General features: G+C 42.1%; 1 protein-coding gene across 3 annotated transcripts in view; it reads right to left on the reverse strand.

Annotated features, from left to right (window-relative positions):
• Positions 1–21,142, reverse strand: part of prickle2b (prickle homolog 2b) — an 88,405-nt gene that overhangs the window by 33,294 nt on the left and 33,969 nt on the right. Inside the window, exon 1 of one of the 3 annotated variants that reach the window (XM_085158957.1) lies at positions 15,031–15,175. The exons of the other annotated variants lie outside the window; for them this stretch is intronic. The gene's annotated coding sequence lies outside the window, so the exon portion shown is untranslated. Of the gene's footprint in view, positions 1–15,030; positions 15,176–21,142 lie in introns of those variants that run through there. 3 annotated transcript variants of the gene reach the window in all.

Consider the following 21,142-nt stretch of genomic DNA (forward strand, 5'->3'; position numbering starts at 1 on the left):
GAAGGAGGAAGTGAAGCCGGATCAATGGAGCAAACTCCAGCAGCTCTGATCAGACACATGACAAGTGAACTTCCAATATAACGACTTGAGGCCAAACATGAAAACGCGTGTTCTGGGGGCGTCTTACAGTGTGTCACGTTTTCCCCGTGTTGCATGGACATCTGCGATGTTCCCTCAATAACTTAGGACAGATGAATGACAAATTCACCACTAATAGGAGGATGTCCTTGTGCATGTCTTCATTAATATGTGGAGGAACTTTGTGGACCAAATTCCATCTAACTGTACTATTTAGATTAATTAATAGCGTGGATCTGTTCCCAATTATCTTCACATGGTTGTTGATGGGGGTCGACAGCCACATGCAGCGCTGCGCAGGGGAGCTGTGGTCTGTTCTCATTAAAACAGAGTTTGGGCCATGAAGCATCTTTTTTTCCCCTCCATGATGTTCTCATCCCCCAACAAATCAACAGTCTTTAAAAAAAGAAAAGGAAAAAAGGCCAGCTCAAAGCGCATCATCCAGGAAATGTCTCTTTCTGCTGTAGTAGGATGTTGTTGAAGTCTGGTGTGTAGACATATAGAGGAAGGGGGATGTCAGAAACCACCAAGTTAGAGGTCATTGTCCAAGATCAAAAGGACCCACCCAGCCCCCAAATCTCCTGACTTCATGTGCCGATTTACGAGAGGCAGACAGACCATTAAAACTTCCAGCAGCAACTCCTGGTTGGCTGGATAGATGGGCAGAGGGCTGGTCACTAGAGGAGACGAAACTAAAAGCTTTCCAGCGACTAGCACAGATTCGAAGCAAAGGGGGGGCCATTTTTGACTTCTGGCAGGAGGATGGGGGTTAAAGACCATGACTGTTGCCTGCACGTGTGGGTGTTTGTGTGTAAGTAATAGAGGGACAGCTATAAAACTTTGCCAGTGTGTGAAACTGCATACATAAACAGGAAGAGGAAACAGAAAGAAGTAACACTTTGAACTTTATTTTAAAAATCAGCTGCTTTCGTTACACAGTAGTGGGTGCATTAAGATAACAGTCTTTCAAAGTACTGGGGGGCTGGGGGTGTCTTATCTGCGGTCAGGGCCTTGTAGGAGACTGTGGGAACATTCAGGGGTGGTCTGGGTTTTCCAGAGAGTGAAATCTGCCATCCGAGACGTAATAATTGTCTCACAACCTAACTGTGTGAGTTATAGGCTAGTGATAGACCAGGCTGCCAGTCCAGAGGGAGGTAATTCACGTATACTGTGGAAGTGCCATTATAAACAGTGCTGTGCATGAACTTGCTGAAAAGAGAGCGTTCATTTAGCTTAACCATGTTTTCAATGAACGGTGAAATGGATGAATGGTGTACGCAACTAAAGAATGTAACGTGAGCAGACTTTGCTCTCACGAGAGTCGACTGATGTCATGGCATGCTTGGTGCTAAGAGCGGTTTAGACAAGTGATACTGCTGAAGCCAGCCTATGTGACCATTAGCGGGATTTTTATGAATGAATAGAGAGTTGGGCTGGGCTATATCATACCATTCACGGTAATACCAGTGTAATGATGGGCAACGATAAGAAAATGAAATATCACGATAGAATATGGGTAAAACACGCATGCGCAGTGCCTTTGTTTACATAAGCACATGGCGGCGACGCAGAATGAGAAGAGCAAAAGTGGATCGTTGAATGAAACAGATGAACCAGAATTGGTTTGTAAAAATGCTGCAACTTCAGTGGTGTGGAACTGGTTTGGCTTTCGTCTGTCAGATACACAACAAAGCACTAGTTTTGGTAGAGCATGCTAGCGGGCCGTCGTTATTACCGTGTTTTTTGGAAAATACGGCGCACTTAAAATCAATCATTTGATTTTTCTGAAACTCAACAGTGCGCCTTATAATCCCGTGTGCCTTATGTATGAATTCTAGTTGTGTTTACTGACCTCGAAACGATTTTATGTCGTACATGGCGCTCAAAAATCTGTCAAATGTTTTAGTACGACTTTGGTAAGCTACGAAGCCGCACCGCTTGATGGATTGCCGGAGTATTACGGCTATCGTGGGCAGGAGCCTCGCAGAGTGATACCTACTGTGTTTCAACACAATATTACCATATTGTGTGTGTATAACCTCTTTTTAAGTTTTGTGGATATTATACATGGTTATGCTGAGGATATGTCGGCCAATTTCCACTGGAAATGCCTTTTGGTTAAACTGTCAGCAAGGAATTTGCATTTGCACTGTTCATTTTTTATATAACTTTAATGCACTTAAAAAAGCTGCTTGTTTAGGTGAAAATACATTGATGTTTGTTTTTTTTTTGCACTAATAAAGTTGAGGGGTTGTAAAGTATTTTGTCTAGTGTCAATCATATCGTCAGTTAAATTGTTATCGCAAATTTTCAAATGTATATCGTGATAAATATTTTTGGTCATATCGCCCTGCTCTAATAGAGAGCTAATTCAGATTAATTCAGGAACATTTTTAGTGCAAATTGTACCTGTTGGATCTGAAAAAAAAAAAACAACAACAACACACACACAACGAGAATCTGAGGGGTCATATTGAGCTGAAGCTTTTGGTCAATCTATTGAGTGAAAAATTCCTAGAGAACTGAATTTTACTGCGTTGTTCAGTTTTATGGGGCAGTTAAAAACACTTAATACTCCTTATTTTCTTTTAAAAGTAATCCCTTTTTGATTGCATGAAGCATCAATAGTCTGCAAGGGAGAGTGGGAGGAGATTCTACTGGGAAAGAATAGCTTAAAGAAAAATGTTAAACTAACAAAGAAACCTTTAGAAAACCCTGAAATGAATTCACTTTTGGGACTATGAACTTCAGAATGTTGGGTTTGGAAATGTGAGTGTGAGCTAGTTCAGTTTGAACCGTGATAGCTGAACACTGAGACAGTTTTTGCAAAACTAACATAAACACACACAGATTCATTTATGCAATCTATAAACCACAACCGACACACACTCATTGGGTTTTCGTACAGAATATGCATTCACATGTTTATTGCTTGATTGTGATTGGGGGTGCGTGTAACTTCCCTGGACTCAGCCAGCTCTGCGCTAAGCAGTTATGTGCTAATTAAGCTCTGGCCAGGAGTGGAGGGCTGGTGATAAGGCCCGTCTCTGGCCTGGTTACATACACGCGCACATACTTATGAGAACAGTCTTTCCTCTAGAACAGGGGTGGGCAACTCCAGGGCTCGAGGGCCGGTGTCCTGCTGGTTTTAGATCTCACCCTGGGTCAACACACCTGAATCCAATGATTAGTTCATTACCAGGCCTCTGGAGAACTTCAAGACATGTTGAGGAGGTCGTTTAGCCATTTAAATCAGCTGTGTTGGATTAAGGACACATCTAAAACCTGCAGGACACCGGCCCTTGAGGCCTGGAGTTGCCCACCCCTGCTCTAGAACCACCGTTTCAGTAGCATTCACTGATTATCAAGCAGGTTTCAACTGATTACTGAGATTTTCCCATATGGGAGCCAGACGGGGAATTCCTGTCAGGTTATAGAAACCAAAAAGGAAAGAAAGTCTATGATAATGTTGCATTAACCTGTTAGGCTAAACTGTTAAACAACACTGACCTGCTGCCTAAATCCTATAGCAGGCCAAAACACACAGCTGTTCTTCCCGTGTCTCTCCATAACCATAAATGGGGCATTCAATAAGTAAGGGTTGGGCTACAATGGTGTTAAAACAATTTTGAGTCACACATGCTGTTGCAGAGGCAGTAAATCAATTAAAAATGTTTTTTCACAAGAAAAATGCACATCTTTCAATAGTTGCACCCACGCATGCATCTTTTGGTTTCCTCATCTTCCATGAGCTAAACTAGATCATTCCCTGCTTTTCGGCCCATTCCTCCTCTCCGCATTCTTTTGTATTTGATCACAGCTGATGTTTATCTCTCACTCCATTCTTCTCCTTCACAAATCAAACACAAGTCTACATACAAACTCTTACTGAATAAGAGACGTGGCATAAACCTTAGCAGTTCATTGTGACAACTCAGCAGTCCACGCTATGCCTGGGTGAATGTGTGTTTTCAATGCAGCATTCCTCTCTGTAAAGATTAGGCAAAACACAGCAGTGGAGACATGGATCACAGATTGTTAGGAATTCATGTCTAAACCATTAGTGGCTAAATTTCATAAAAGATATTAAGAAAGAAGGCGAGGCTAACACAAGTAAAGCACAATGCCCCAAAGATAAGATATGAAGCAGAGAAAAGAGCAACTCAGTGACTGAGAAACATGTTACGGAGTACTGTATGTGGGCTGGTTCACTGGAAGGATGACTTGTTTGGAACAAGACCAATCTACAGACTACATGTCTGTATGAAACTGAGCCAAAGTACACACACACAGCACTCCAGTGACCTCCACCACCCTGAACATGATAAGCCAGGACACGCTCCAGTTCTAACTGTGTGTGTGTTTATCTATTATCTATATAACTGAAAAAATGAAAGCGTGAGGGAACACACACACACGAGCCATGGAGTTTTAGGATTCGTCTGTGTGTGTGTGTGTGTGTGTGTGTGTGTGTGTGTGTGAGTGTGAGTGTGTGAGAGAGAGAGAGAGAGAGAGAGAGAGAGAGAGAGAGAGAGAGAGAGAGAGAGAGAGAGAGAACATGGTTAACTTACAGTTTTTGTTATAATAAGCAGGAGGAACGCTCCTGTAGATAAACTGGCCACAGTGGAGTACAAACCAGCTGAGCTGCAGTGTGTGGACAAACAGAGCTACTGTAAACTCTACTGCCTTACTTAAAGTCACAACCAAGGGGATCGCCCTAAAGAAATTATAACAAATATGTTTTTTTTTGTTAACTGCAATACCAGTGTGATACCAGACCTATGTGCAATATGAATGCAGTCACTTACAATGATGCATCTAGAATTATCACCCGACTCTCAAATCCCTTCAACGTTTTACAAACCACAACTTTCCTCTTTTGGTTCACCCCGATGTCCCTGGTACTATAAATTGTTTTTAGCTAGAGCTAGCATGCCAAAGTATAGTGATTTACACATTTGCATAACAAGAAAAAGAAATATCTCCGGTTCAACCTCAGGAGGAGACACAAATCACTTTGGGAGCCTGCATCAGGGGAGCATGCAAAACTAGCCACTGTGGTGACCCCTTGTGAATAAGGCAATAGCCAAAAGCAGCTTGGCAGAAAAAAGTCTATCCTACCTGCACAGCACCAGATAGAAGACTATAACTATACATGTGCAACATCAAGACTGTGGGGTGGGATTCTCATTTGCACTGGAAAGTTTATTTTAAAATGTGAGCATGGGCACAGAGAAGCGATGCTGTGGACAGCCACGGACAAAGGAAAGAGAGAGTATGAGAGATCATCCCATCGTCTCTGTCCTACTTTCCCTTACAGCTCTCCTTCTCTCTCTCTCTCCCATTTCTGGTCTTCTGGGAAGGATCAGTGAAAAAAAAAGAAAAAAGAAAAAAAAAGTAGTTTGTCAGCAAAGTTCAGGCTATACTGTACATCCAGTGCTGTTTCCTCCTAATTCAAAGCTTCCCCTCTGGAACGCTGACAGTAGAGGAGGAGCAGAAATCCATTTTACACTGCAGGGAAAAATTCATAGTGCTTGGATCCATAAACAAGTAAGAATGCAAATAGTCCACACATCCACTATAAAAATGTTATTTTTGGGAGGGAAAAATTCCTTTACATGACAAAGAATGCCAGATGACTTCTGCCATTTGACGGGTGAATGAGTGGTTTCAACTGCCTACCTCTAAATAGGGGCGTTGCACAATCAAGAAGACAGGTAACCACATGCAGATGCTGGTAGAAAAGGTCACCAGAGCTTTGTTGACATTAGCCTACATCTCGATCTTTGCAGGTGAAACACACTGCAAATCAACAAAATCAAATAAAAATCAACAATCTGTTTTATTTCTGGTCATGCTTTCATTTGTTACATCACTGCCAGGCAACACAACAATAAATAGAAAGGGACATGAGGTGACGCCTGCACTTCAGAGAATAAGTCAAGCTCTGCTGTTTTTTGGATTGTGCTGCCTTGACTGTTCTGGTCAGTTTTAACACACATACAATAAAACTGTGCAGTGGTTTCAATCAGTCTTTGTCACGAGGCAGCTTCCCCCCACTGATGCCCATTGTAGAAGTCTGCTCAACCTGTGGCACAGACCCTTTGTCTTCTCTGCATACTGAAGATGCATTGTTTGTGCAGCATTGACAATGACTAAATAGCAGACTGACATATCATTGTGTACTGGTGACAGCACTGGTAACCGCAGGACAGCAGGACTTGTTTACTGCAGAGGAGGAATTTACCAATCTTCTTGACTTCAATTGCTCGCTGTGTGCATGTGTTTCTGTGGAGAACCGCAGTGCCTTGTGCATTACCTTCCTGTCATACCGAACAATGGGTTGTTTTACAAAAACCACACTCCTGCCTCCCTGGATCTGGGTGGAGAGACAGAAACGGAGCGGAGGTAAAAATGTCTGTGATGGAGACATTACGGGTGGAGAGATCATCTGTCATACATTTCAGTGTGTATATGTGCATGTACTTTGCACTTAGCTCTATGTGTGTGTGTGTGTGTTCGTTCTCCTGGCATGATTGAGCGGGCCCCTTGGCCGTGCCAAGGCTGCGGTATTCTCCAGCCAGCAGCAGAGGCAGAGGAGCACAGATACTTCATTATGGCCTCATTCATCACCCCTGGGACAGCTTGGCAATGCTCTCAGTTCCCCTCCTTCTCTTCCTGCCTCCCTCTAACCTCACCTCTCTACTTACAGCTGTACAGGTCTCTCGCTCAGCATCTCCTATACATCTTTCACCTCACCTCCCTCTCTTAGCACACACTCCCTCTGTGCTTCTCCTCCTTCTTTCCCCTGGCCTGGCACTACTTTCTCTTATTGTTGCTTCGCTCCAGTGTTTCCCCTCTCTCGCTTTACTTACCTTTGTTTAACCTTCACTCAATAGCCTCTTACAAGTTTTTAATTAACTCTCTCTAATCCTCTGTGTCCCTCTGTCTTAAACCTTCCTCCCACGCATTCATTAACTGCCTTTCTGGATTTGTCTCCTTTTCCCCCTCAACTCAGGTCATTTTTCATTCTTCTTACTCCTCCTCCTATAACAACTTTGCGTTGTTGTTTGCTGAATTAGCCAAGTGTAGAAGCTACTACATTTTCACCTTCTCTCAGTGATCACAGTTTGACAGTAGAAATATCTGGAGAACCACTGATGTATAATGCTGGGTGTATAAGTAAACAGTCTGGCGCTTTGCAAAAAAACACAATTTGCTTCTTTTTTTCCAAGAGAAGAAGGAAGAAGATTGATGTGATGATATGTGCCTCAAGCACAGAGCATTGGGAGCCTATTAGCCTTGCTTACCATATGGACTGAAAGCACAGGGAATCAAACAACTGTGGCTCTCAAAAAATAAATTAAATAAGAAATAAACAAAAAGACTCCTAGCAGCACATATGAATGTGGTCTACAATCCAGACAGCAGGACGTTTCTGTGCCACTGTTATATAAGGTTGACAGGTTGTTGTTATGTTACCACGGAAATGCAAAACGATGAAAATGACGTGGTCATTATACTTAAGCTCCATCAATTATACTTTTTTCACCAATACTGATCAAACCCATCAATCAATTATTAGGAAACCTACGCAAACAAACACAATAAGACTCTAAAAGTCAGCGCTCTGAAGCAACAGTCAGATTTTTAATTTGGCTGTGACTCTTCAAATCAAGCCTTCACTTATCCATGGAGCAACATGTGCTCTGCTTGTGGTTAACTGATGAGAGCTAAGCTAAAATCTGAGGTTGAGTGAGTGTTACCGGTCGAGCCTTTCCTGCTAACATAACCTGTATGTGACGTAGATCCAGTGTTGTGGGAATTGACGGACTCTTATACTGACAGCCACTGTGTAATGAAAGCCAACAGGGTTACAATACAGTAAGTTACTACAATCACAAATAAAGTATTTAGACGTGCGTCAGTTATCTACATGTGTACCGTGTTTGCTGTCGTGAAAAAGTTTCAAAAGTTCGCGAGTATATTAATTGTTGTAGATAACATCTGAATCTAGTTCTGACAACTGGCAAAATTATGATTAATGAGCAGCCCTAAAACTAGAGATGCACCGATCAATCAGCCAGGGACTGGAATCAGCCGATTTCCAAAATTTTTGGCCAAGACCAGTGACTGGCTGGTTAGCCTCACACGTGCCTGATTATAGGCCAGTCCATTTTATGCATGCAAAACACACGCACGACAGCAAGTCTATCATTTTGCTAACTATTCAACCTTAGGATCGTACCCTTTTTTGGCTAACGCTAAATTTAAGTGCTTTAAAATTGTACTGGGGACAAATAATTGAGTAAAGAAACCTCCCAATCATGTCATTACAGTCACAGTGATTCTGCACAGAACTGCTGAACAGATTGATTAGCTACAATAAGTCAACCAGCTACTAGATATGTTTCTACCCTGCACTAGTATTCATACATTTACCTTTATACACTGATTTAATAAACAAGGTATGCACAATCTAGGAAGGCTCAGACGTGGTTGTTGGCAGATTTTATTTTATATTATTAAATTTGGAAGAGAGAGAGAGGTTCCATTTTCTCTAATGAGTGCTGAGTGCCAATAGACCATGGAGCTCAGTGAAACAAGAATGCCATAGGTATCAATCTCCCTTTTCAGGTTGTAGAAACAAAGCAAACAGCCATAGTATCCAAAGAATTAAGCTACTGGTCAGTGTAGGCAGTAGTTAGGCTTTTAATTTTTTCCAACATACAGCACAGAATCTACCAGAATCTACTGATTGGCTCTCACACAACTTTTCCTAACCCCAATAATGTGAGTATACATTGCATTTTTTGTGTGTGGGTGTGTTTAGACTATAAGAGTGGGGCGCCTACCTGCTATCCCATATGGTTGGCATTCAGCCTAATTAAAGCATTTGTTGGCCCACAAACTGGGTGTATTACCAGAAGTGCTCCTCTAAGTCCTGTATTTATGGCAACTTGGCATTAAAATAGACAAGGATAAAAGGAGAGTGGAGAAAACTCTGATTTCTGTGCATGTTGCCATAGAGACGGGAGAAAAGTTCCCAGGCAACACAGCAGCTAACCAGCAATGCCAACTTACATGCTCACATTATGACTGTAAATCGTTCCACTGCGTTTTAACATATGATTTCACTGTTAATCATCTTTTAGTTGACTTTGAGTCATGAAGATGTATTTTAATGAGACATATCACACCAAAAAATCATTTTGAACCAAATAGCCAAAATAATGACGCTTTGTTGAAAGATTATCAGATGTATCCTTACCCAACTCACTCTTGCCACCTATGACACTGATCATACTGACACTTATATAGCCTACAGTAGACTCCTCAACAGTGTTTTCCACTCTCTAAAGAGACAGAGCACATATAAGTGCTGCCCACACCAGAGGGGAAAACAATTCATGACTCTCCATTGACTTTGCATAGCGTGAAAGTGCTTCCTTGTCAGTTCTGTCTGCCAACAAAAAAATAAAATAAATAAAAAACATAAAAAAACCCTGATAACTGTCCAAAAGCTGCAGTTCAGCAAGATGGATTACCAACAGGGTAAAGAATCCAGGTGTAAGATTTTATAAAGTGTAAAACTGAGCCTTTTATAGGCCAAGTGGATAACAGTGCAATGAGACATGAGGTATCAGCAGGAGGAATGGAAAAACTGTGGGATCCTGACCATATAACATCCTGTCTATAAAAAGATGTACATAGCTTCTGGGTCTGAAAAGTAAACGCAGTGTGTAAATGGCTTAAACCTGCATTCGCTCAAATGGAGCAACTCCAAACAATGCAAAAGAGAAGTCTGGTTGGACAAAAATCTATGACAAGACTCTTGGCTCTCTCGATCGGTGACCTCAATAAACATTTTCCTGAGGAGTTTATGGTCTCAGTCATTGGTTTGAAGTCTCTGAATCTCTGAAGACATGATGTTCATTTTTTTTAAATTGTAGTCCAGCTTTAGCATCAAAGATAAGGACAAAACAGGGTATGCTTTAGCATGGGGCTAACTTGTGATTGACAAGTTGCTGCTGTATAAGATTAAATTACATTTTCATTCTGAATTTAGGACTGAACCCAGTAGAAACATTTACAATATCACATGTGAAATTAAATGTGGTACTGGTGAATTGTTACACCCCTAACATATATGTTAAGCTAAAGCATTTTTACAGCTAATGAGCTGATGAACTAACAACTAATGTTAGCAAGCTAGTGTAGCTATGTTAGCTTGCTAATATATAGGCCTATTTGTTAGCTTGCTAACATAGCTAATGATTTTCTAACAACTTAGACATATGGTGTAAAAAAAAAAAAAAAAAATCTTTAACATGACAAAAATCTAAGGTCTTTAGCCAACCCAATGCCTTCATTATATTTGGAATTGGGCAGAAATGCTTTTTATTCAACTCTCAATTTTATATAGGCATATTTGTTTTTGCCTACCAGTGGCCATGAGTTTCAGAGTACACCCCATGTTTGGGACTAGGTAAGGGTGACCCAAACAGAAGACATATGACAGTAGAAACGTAATACATCACCATGAGCCTGCTGGTTGAGGTCAATATGGAGAAGCCGTCCTCAAACTTCCCAGGTGGGAATTGCTTACAGTAAATAGTGAAACTGAATGCACTGGGAAAAACAGAAAAACTGCTATGAACACAGCTGTAATAAGGAGCTGTAATTCAGTTCATTATTATTTTCCATCAAAACTTTAATGAACTGTGAGAGAGCCAGCACTTCCTCAGCCTGCTGTGAAACCAGAAATAGCTCTGTTTAGTGTGGCACATGGAGCAGATGGATCAAAAACAAAGAATTTCCACTGCCAAATTTTCCACCATGAAACTACTTCCACAGACAGAGGTGGTGTGTTGTGGTGTGTTGTGTTGTGACAGGGCACTTTATTCCTTATATGATAAGAATACAGAGAGTCAACAAGAGTCAAAAATCAAACGAGCTTGCCCTTACTACTGCAACTGGGCTGTGTATGTGTTACTTTCCGCTATTAAATCCTGCAGGAGATCTAAAGCTAATGGACATCCCACAAAAGCCCAATCCATTACTTCTCTTTTAATGAACCCTCAACAGAACTGAAAGAGGTCCTCAGCCACTTTCAAACCATGCCAAAAGATGGTGAACGATGATGTGTAAAAAACAAACATCTGGAGCATCTTTGATCACTGACGAGTCTACATAGGAGAGCAAAGGAAGGAGCCAAAAACGGATAAAGAGAGTCAAGTGTTAACATATTTCTCCCTTTCTGTGTCTTATTGAGGACAGAAATTAATAAAGTGTGACGCAAAGATCTCCAAAAATAAGCAAAAACAAATTTGCTCCCTTGTCAGCAGAAAGTTTCTGAGAGATAAAGTTCAACTAGAGTATTCTATGTGCCTCCATTCCTCACCCACGTTATCTTGCACCTCACAGCAACCCCTTATTCTGCAAAACACTGCTGCTATAAGGCCTCTATTTTTTAAAGACATTTTTCAGTCTGGGCTGTGTTTACCAAAAATGTCTTCTGCCGCGAGCCTTCAACAAAGCTCTATTGTTCCATCCAGGTCTCAGCATGACAATGACTTGATTTCCATGAGATTTTTATGGTAACTGACTTATCCTCTGTAACCTAATCAAGGCTTTAGGCAGTACATTTTCTTTTTTTTTTTCTTACAAAAAAAACAGTGGGTGAAAGTATGGAGCATTATTAAAGATAGGTGGTTTGGCTGCCACATGACAAGCGGGTCACATTCCTTGTATAGATCCACTACACAGAGAATACAGGCGCACACACACACTATCACTGTCTGCTCACTTTACTAATCTTTTACAGTTTCATGGATTGTGTCGTGTTTTTCCCCCTTCTCCCTTAGTTGACTACCTCTATCCATTTATGCCCATGAGACTCTATATCTGTCTCCTTGCCTGTCCATCTCTCTCACTCACAACACTCCTCCCCCTAATCTCTCCTATCGCACTCTTGTGAAGTAGGGGTGGAAGCAGACTCTTGTGTTTTGATTGGCGGGTCCTGAGTGCAGACATCTCCCTGTGGTCGACCTTATCAGTGGCTGAGCTTGGCAGAGCATAGTGGCAGCAAGCCTGTTCTGGACGCACTCTTTGTCTCCAGAGCTTTGTGTACACACATGCGTGTGCATATTCAAACACATCCAAGACCAGGCCAGTGTGATAAAAAGTCTAAGTACACAGAGAATTCTAATTGCAATCAGTTGTTTAATTAGGCTGCTGCAGATATATTTTTAAATTAAAATGACCCCATTTACTCTCTTCCCTTCATCCCCCTGCAAAGAGTGGTAAATCTGACATGACCCAGTTACCCAATTTCTCTGCTGTTTCATTCAACTACCATCATACTGGCTCTAATTTAGCCAAACTGAGAGCGAGCATCTGGCTATGTCTCCTATGTGTCTGATGTCGTCCAGTACTGGATGGAGATAAAGTACTGCACATGAGGAAACTCTGTTTCTTGTAGGTACAAAGTCGCCTTGTATCTCGTGCCTTTTCATCTGCTATTAAATTATATTCTTCGTCCAGCTGTTTGAGGCACATAGAGCCTGACAAGTACAAGCACATTTTTGCTGCGCTGGCAGCAGGATGGGAACGTTTATCATTTAATTTTTGCACAAATTATAGTGAATGTTTGTGCAAAAAGAGTCATGGAGAAGAAGAAGAAGATGAAAAATATGAGTTCTGGCAGCCTCACTCTTCATGTATTGACATCAGCATTTCAGAATTTTGATCTTTTACCTGCCACAAAGTCACACCGCTACTAGTTAGAACAGCATAGATATTCACAGCGCCTAGAGGATGAATCCTACAGGATTTTGTGATGTGTTGGAGGATGAACATGGCAAAAATTATACCTGCTACACAGTATCATTGTTATTTTGACCACACAAACATGGCTGCGGATTCTTGATCTTATTTATTAACATGCATCTCGTTTCACGGCTGTGACGGTGCTACATTGCCAGGAGAAGACAGACATGTGAGGAATGATGTGGGAGGTGAAATTTCACAGCTAAAATCCGAAGTGTTAAAAAGGTGGGCCTTCAAAATAATGCAACCAAAATTCCATCATTTATAAATTTGATGTTGGGATTAGTAAAAATGATGTTTTCTCTATTGCTATTACATTTAGAGTGTATAGATGTGTTTACGTATTCAGACTATAAAACATAATTAGGAGCAAGATCAATGCAAGTAAGATCAATGTAACTCTAAGTTGATACACCACTGCGAGCCAACTCCCTGATATTGATTGGTTCATGGTGCACAAATGCAGGCAGCAGGACCAGCAGCAGGAGGAAGGATGGGGGTTGTGGGTGTGGGCACCGCTCACTCATCAAATCAATTGCCACACTCACTGCCTGAGGAGCATCTAAAGATCTGCTTTCAGAATTTAATCCATTTATCCCCCTGTTTTGCATGCCCCTCCGATCATCCCTGACCCCTTATATTATTCTTCCTTCCAGTTAAGCAGATTCTAGTCTTCCACTGCAGAGAAACCTTGTAGTGAGGGATGTTTTTGTCTGGAGGTCCGGAAACAAGTGGTAATAGGATGACAGGAGAGGAACTGTCAATAAATCCATTTTAATTCTCCTGATGATATGATTTTGCTCAATATTTTTTAAATAGGTGTAGTCTCTGTGGACCGTTGCTCACAGGCCAGGCGAAGATACTGTCGGCTCCCTGGAGCACAGGAAGTTGCTTTTTATCCAAGCACCTCTTTCTCTCCCCCTTCACTCCCCCCTCCATGTAAGTCTTTTACCAGCCTCTCACACGAGGGTGCCATCAACAGAGCTGGCAGCACGTCTGTGTGGAATGCACTTTGGCAATTTACGGACACACTCACACGGTCAATAAAGGCTGGTGAGCCGACCCCGGATCTTGCACATGTAAACTGTTCTTAAACTTGTCACATCTGACTCGATTTGAGTCAGAGCACAGCCCAGAGGAGCGTTCAGCGTTGTGTGGTAGAATATCATAGCACTGACATATATAGGCATCTACTGACGCAGTCAAACACAGAGCCTGCACACCCACCCTGGCACATGCATATCTAAAGATAAGGAGCCACACACACACACATACATACATACATACAGGCTTTGGAGACAATGGTGTGGATGCTGCTTGGACCTAGGAGCCTAATTTAGGTGTCCAGGTTAAAAATAAAACAGGGTAGGCATGTCGCACAGCTGTGAGATGCTGGGAGCTTTGTGTGCTGTCAGCCAATCTAAATCACAACAGCTGAGATGACAAGGTGCTGATTCTCAACTGCCTTTCCTTCTTCTCCATTCTGTCTTTCACTTTTGATTCCTCTACTCCTCTAATTCAATCCATCCCACCACCTTTAACCATTTTTACTCTTTCTCCCCTGACACACATGTTTTTCCCCCTTGTTTAAAGATGAAGCAACCCACTTCTGACAGCTTCACTGGCAGCCCAACAAAGCAGCACTCGAGGGAACGGAAAAGACAAGACCGAAATCACGTTTTTAACTCAGCCATCATTACTCTGTGATAATGTACTGCTAAGAAAAAGAGAACGTACATCACAGAGATGCAAATGCACACCAACTTGCTGGCAGAGTCACTTAACGTTACGCATGCTTTTGGAAGCACAGACACGTGCAGATGTAAACCTACAGAAGCACATCACAGACTGGCCAGATAGTTGTGGTATGCGCACACACTCCCAAAAATTAAAATATTCCTTCAAATCTATATTGTTAAGAACAAGCCTTAAGAAAACTAATCAATCACCAAGGGGGTTAGCTATTCAAAAAAAAAAAAAAAAAAAAAAAAAGGGGGGGGGGGTGTCAAAAATGCCCAATTTACACCACCCAGGGGAAAAATCTTGACACCATGCCAAAGACAACTCGTCTCCACAAATCAGCTCAAGGAAAAAGGATGACAATGTTTAAAAGTTACTCACCGCTTCCTGCCCTCCCCCCTGGCTGTGCTGGGAATGAGGTGGAAGGGGGGAAGAAACACACTAACCGACAGACAATCTCAGGAGGGGGCAAAGAGAGCCGCAGCAGTGCTGCAGCCTGAAGCAAACACTTTCAGCGGCACTTCTTAATTGAAAAAATCTGTTTTCATTGCTCTGTGATCAGTGAGTGTGTGTGTGTGTGTGTGGGGGGGGGGGGGGAGAGAGAGAGAGAGAGAGAGAGAGAGAGAGAGAGAGAGAGAGAGAGAGAGAGAGAGAGAGAGAGAGAGAGAGAGAGATGATTGCCTTGAGTTGGGGTGATGAGGAGATGAGCTTGCAGATGGTCAGCAGGGTGAGGGCAGTATGTGTGTGAGTAAAGCAAAAGAGGAAGTGACAGAACGACAGAGTTTTTCAACAGACGGATGCAATCAGGGCTGACCACCAAGCTGGTTGCTGAGAGGGCAAACAGTCCACAACATTAACCCCACCCACGGCCTGACAGCAGCAGTCAGCGTTTTTCCTAAGCTCATTCCCCACTTGCACTTAACCCATAAATGCTCTGGCAGTTTTCTTTTGCTGACATCATGCGATGATGGGATGTAGAGTTGACGCATGAAGATTCAGAAGACTAAGCGGGATTTCAACAAACTTTAGACCAAAATTTTGGTGCAAACAAAAGCAACATTCCTGGTTGGAGTATGCACATTCTGTTATTTTTCAGAGAGTTAGAAAGTACAAGTGAAGATTAAAGTGAGTTGAGAGTTGATGGATGAGCAAAGTGACATAACGTGTGGGTAAGAGTTAACATGTTATTGGTAGTTCTTATTTTCATAGAAGAACACATTCCAGAATAAAAATGAAAATAATAAGTAAACTATTTTTATTTAATGCTTGACATGGAGTTCTGCAGCTGTTTTCATTTCATCCCTAAATGTCTGTGACTTTTCACCATATATGGTTTGAAAAAAGAAAAAAAAAAAGCCATCCATCCATCCATCATCTGCTGCTTATCTTGGTCTCGGTCATGAGGGCCAGCAGTCTAAGCAGCTCAGACCTCCCTCTCTCTTTCTCCTCCAGTGGCACACCAATGTGCTCCCAAATCAGCTGAGAGGTGTAATCTCTCCAGTATGTCCTGGATTTACCCCAGGGCCGGCTCATGCCTGGAACACTGGAACACCTCACCCATGAAGCTCCCAGGTGGCATCCTAGTCAGATACCTCAACAACATCAGTTGGCTAAACTAGCATGTGGAAGAGTAGCTGCTCTACTCCGAGCCTCTCCTAAATGACCGAGCTCCTCACCCTTCAGAGGAAACCCATTTCCTCTGCTTGCAATCTCTCTCTGTCACCACCCGGAGCTTGTGGTCACAGGTGAGGGCAGGAGCTTAGACTGACCAGTAACTCAACAGTGCCACTTTCACACTTGAGTCCCCTGCTGCAAAGAGATGTGTCATAGACAAGTTGCACTCATCGGTGCAGACCAACAGACTGATTGCAACCTGCTGGTGATCTGTCTGCATTTGTAAAGTATCGACAGTTATTTGCAAATCTTCGCCAATTTGTCTGAGCGTGATTGCAGACAGTCTGAGTAGGACCCGAACTGCTCTGAGATAGATTGTGTCCCACCAGACAAGCTGTAAAAATCGACTTGTGATCAAAAGGGGTCACCGCAACTACTTGCAATCTGTCTCAGACAAAAGACAAAAAATTATCTGCAATCACCGGGCTTCCCCCCCCCCCCCCCAAAATCACTGGAAGGTATGACTGCACCATACGGTAAATATTTAGTAACAACAGAGAAAGTTGGCTTAGACTAGAACACGTAGAAATGTCTAGCTGAGCTCTGTTTCAATGCATCGTACCACACCTCCCAGTACCTCTAAAGCACCGGCGTTAACAAATTATACACAGTTTAAACTAAAGTATACAACTGTCAGATTTCCCTTTTACCTAATTTTTATGTTGGAGAATTTTTTGGCCAATAGCAGTGACAAATGTTAAAGTATTCTTTTACTTAAGAGCGCTTTTTTATGCCAACATTGGGTTTATGGGATTATTTATGGGATTATTGCATGAATTTGATGAAAGATTGGTATTCTTGAACTAACAGGCGACAAATTTGACTCCAGCTAACTGGAAAATGTTCTGAATTTATGTGGCAGCACATGAATGTATGAAGCCTGTGTGTTCTGTCTTTTCCACACAGCAGCTTAATATTTCGACCCTGAAGATGTGGATATTACACTTTAAGGATGCAGCATGAATGAGCACCAGTGTTCAACTGTATTAAATTTTAATGCCAATTAGCTGGCCGCAGCTGTACAAGGACTGATCTTTAAGTTTATAGTAAGTAGAGTATTAATGTAGTAGTCCCTGTTCAGCAGTTAATCAGTCTGCTCTGCCTCCTCTATATCCACAGGGGCAGCAGTCTATGGAAACATCTGCTAGAGCACTTTCAAAAAAAGCCCTCTTCTGTCAAAGTTGCACTAATGTTCATTCAGTGAGCAACGGATAACTTAAATCAGCCCAAGCTGACTGTGTCCTTGTAGTGGGTCTCTGGATGCCGATTCCTAAACCAACCAAAGCCCAAAATGGCTGACTCTTAAGGGAGGTAACCCCCATTCCTCCCTGCCAGTCATATGTCAAATAAATACAGGAAGAGAAACGGTGCAGTGAGAGTGAGCACAGGAAAGCAGGATCTCTCTGCACCGGTGTGAGCTTGAGGTTTCTGGCACACTCAGCAACTGTGATGTGGGCAGGATGTCATCACTTCTTCAGTGGCGCTCACACTGTGCACCTACTGTTCTCAGGAGTGTGGAACAGCTAGATTCACAGCTGTAAATCTAGAGGGATTTCAGGAGAACAAGCAGGACCGCAGCCAAGAGAGGAGGCTCCTGTCGGCACCTGACAACAAAGACTTGTTCTGTGTCCTGAGTACATGCACAGGTTTTCTCCTTACATTTACACATCAAACACAGACAGAAGCACGGATTAAACATGACAACCCCCCAAAAAAGACGGTCATACAGGAACAATTATGATAACAAGATTACGGTCACCAGCTTTAACAACACACAATTTCTGGCAACATCCGCATAGATTAAATCACCACATCTTATTGTTTTCTTTCTGGCTACTATGGAAACTGATCTGCTGCAGTCCACATCACTCAAATCTGGTGCAAACGCCTCCCATCATGCTCAAAATATTCTGAGAATCAGCCTGCTGTGCCAGGCACAATTGGTCCCATTTGTGCAGAAGAAAATAGCAGCAACAAGCAGGAAAAGGGCATCCCCTGACTACACTGCAAGAGCTCTGCTGAGACAAAAGAAAGCCCTCACACCTCACTTTCCTAACGACCGACCTAATGCTTTTAAAAAATTAGACCATTTGTCATTGTTGAAAAGAAGCTGTGGGTGAAGAGAGCCTGAGGTGAGTCCAGGAAAATGTAGAGAGGGAAAGGGGAAAAAAATCTCCTCTTCCCTCCATCTACACACAGTGAGGATAAGTCATCGACTCATCCCCCTCTTCCCTTGAGGAACAAATGAAGTTATCAATCAACCCCACAGTCCCACAGAGACAAGGAAATGAGGGCCAGAGACATGAAGAGAGTAAAGCTGAGGTGGCCAAAAACACTGCAAAATAAAAGTTGATTGTTTTAAGAAGAAAGCCTGCAGCATTGTAGCAGAGAGCTGTACTAAACGCTCATTATGTACAGATCAATTATGTGTGTGATTTGCAGTTATTCATATTCCATCGTTCTCTCAATACACAGTAAGTTATTGCTATAAAAGATTTTTCGTCTTATCAATTTAAAAAGACCTATATATGAAACAGTACTCATCTAAACAACATTTTTTTTTTAAAAGGGAGGATATCAGAAAGTAAAAAAATAAATAAATATAGAAATATTAGTTTTACAAGGAAATAAAACTAAACAAAAATCCAAAAACAACTGATTCTTAATTTTATGTAAGGATGTATAGTATATGCAGTAATTCTACGGCGCTGTAAATGAGACTTTTTTCTTTTATTTTCGATGTCTTGCATACAAGATAAATGGGCAAGGCACATCTGCTAATAGAACAAAGTAATTGCAGACTCCATCGCTCCCTCCATCGCCTATCCCAGCTGCCATGGGTTGACAGGCCAGGTACACCCTGGACATGTTACCAATATGCTGCCAGGTTAAAAGAGAGAATTTAGAGTCATTTACTAACCTAAATCCTAACCATATCTTTGGAGTATGGGAGGAAGCTGGAGTACCTACAGAGAACCTATGTAGACGCAACATCCTGTTTTCTTGAGCCCTAATTGTAAAATCTAGACACAGATTTCTCTGAAAACTTGAACGCTGCTCAGAAAAAATGCAGAGGAAGAAAAAAAGTAAAACTAAAAGAAAGTACAATACAATCAGTTGGCACGCTCAGCTTTCTGAATCAGTTTGATCAAGACCCCTTCATCTAGCTTGCAATGATAGGAAAACATACAATCTGACTGATCAAACAGTGTCTGCAAAAAAGAGTAATCAGACTGGAAAAGTAAGTGGACACTTTAGATTATTCCTTTAGAATAAATTTGAATCATTCTATAGAATAGAGCCATTTTATTATATCAATATTTTTAATAACATGCCTTATTTAGGAATTTCATGGAACACGATTTTCATTTCCCTCCCAAAACATTTAAATCTGAGAAGACACTAAAAACTTTATTTATAGGGAGGCCCACCAATGCAAGTTTCTCTTTTGACCTCATCTCCTTAATTTGATCATTTGATTCCAAGTAGCTCTTGGAGCTGCTGTTAGCACAGACGTTTACAGACACATTTTGAGTTAATAATGCAAAATCCTTGGAAACTCCAAAAAGGTGCACCCACTCCACTAGTTTAATGCAGTGTACCCATTTCAACAGTCAAGTAGTTTTCATGCTAAAATCAGATTGATCAGCATTAAAATGACTGAACGACAAGAACAGAATCTCAGCCATCTCGCGAAACGCTCAAGTGCAAGAAGATTTCCTGATACAAAGTTTCACGTTTCAACTTAGAAAGTTTGCTCGATGAAACGAGTGAAGCCTTAGAGAGTGTGAGCTGTGATCCAGACACTTTCCAAGGCCACGCTTATCGCGTGCAGCCACAAAAAGCCCTGGAATTTGCCTTGTGACCTGGTATGTCCACACAGCTCAGCAGTGAACTCATCTCATGATGTCTAGTTGTCAGCTCATTCTGCTCTTTAGCTCGACTGCTTCTTCCTCTCACACAGTGTGCCTGGTGATGAGGGGAGTGGTGAGACCAAAGACCACAAACTGACAATTAGGCAAAAACAATATGGATGGAAAAGATGGAGTGGGCCCGTACAGAGAGAGAAGATGATAATGACCGAAATAGCCGTGCCTTTGTTTTAAGGAGAATACAAACTTGAGTGATGAGGAGAGAAGAAAATAAATGGACTGTGCTGCTGGGAGAGCAGTCAAGAGAGTGAAATGGAGAGAGAGGGAGAGAGGGGGATGAGAAAGAGGAGTTAGCACCCTTTCTTTTCTTCTTTCTGGCCTGGCAGTCAGCCTTTTGGCAGAATGTTTGGTATCCATTGCATATGGGTAACCCTGCAGAGAAAGAAAGACACACGCACACACACAAATACAGGGAGCAAAGTCAAAGCATCACCGCAAACTTTGAGGGGATTTTTGAGGCAGGGTGCTTCCCCCCCCCCCATTCTTTAACTCTGAGGCTAACCGAGAAGCCAAGATTGGCCCTTATTAGACAGAATAATTTTCACAGCTGTTTCCGATCTGTTTGTGCTTCACGTGGACTGGGAACATGAGGAGGAGAGAAGAATGGAAAAGCGAGGAAATAAAAGGGAAGGAAGGGAGTAAGAAAGGAAAGAGAGAAGCACCGGCGAGAGATGCCATCTTATTCTGCGATAATAAGTCAGCAGCCATCACCTCGTGCAAGCAGAGTCTTCTAGGAATTAACAATGTCCTCGCTGAGCTCTTGAGAGCCTGCTACTTAGAGTGATGCTTGGATTTCACAACATCCAGCTGTTTTACTTGCACAAGTAAAGCCCATGAAAATTCCTGCTTACGACGCACATGCACTCTGAAACACATTCTTATGGGAA

The sequence above is a fragment of the Neolamprologus multifasciatus genome, chromosome 5 (assembly GCF_963576455.1).
Source record: "Neolamprologus multifasciatus chromosome 5, fNeoMul1.2, whole genome shotgun sequence".
NCBI classification, from domain to species: domain Eukaryota; kingdom Metazoa; phylum Chordata; class Actinopteri; order Cichliformes; family Cichlidae; genus Neolamprologus; species Neolamprologus multifasciatus.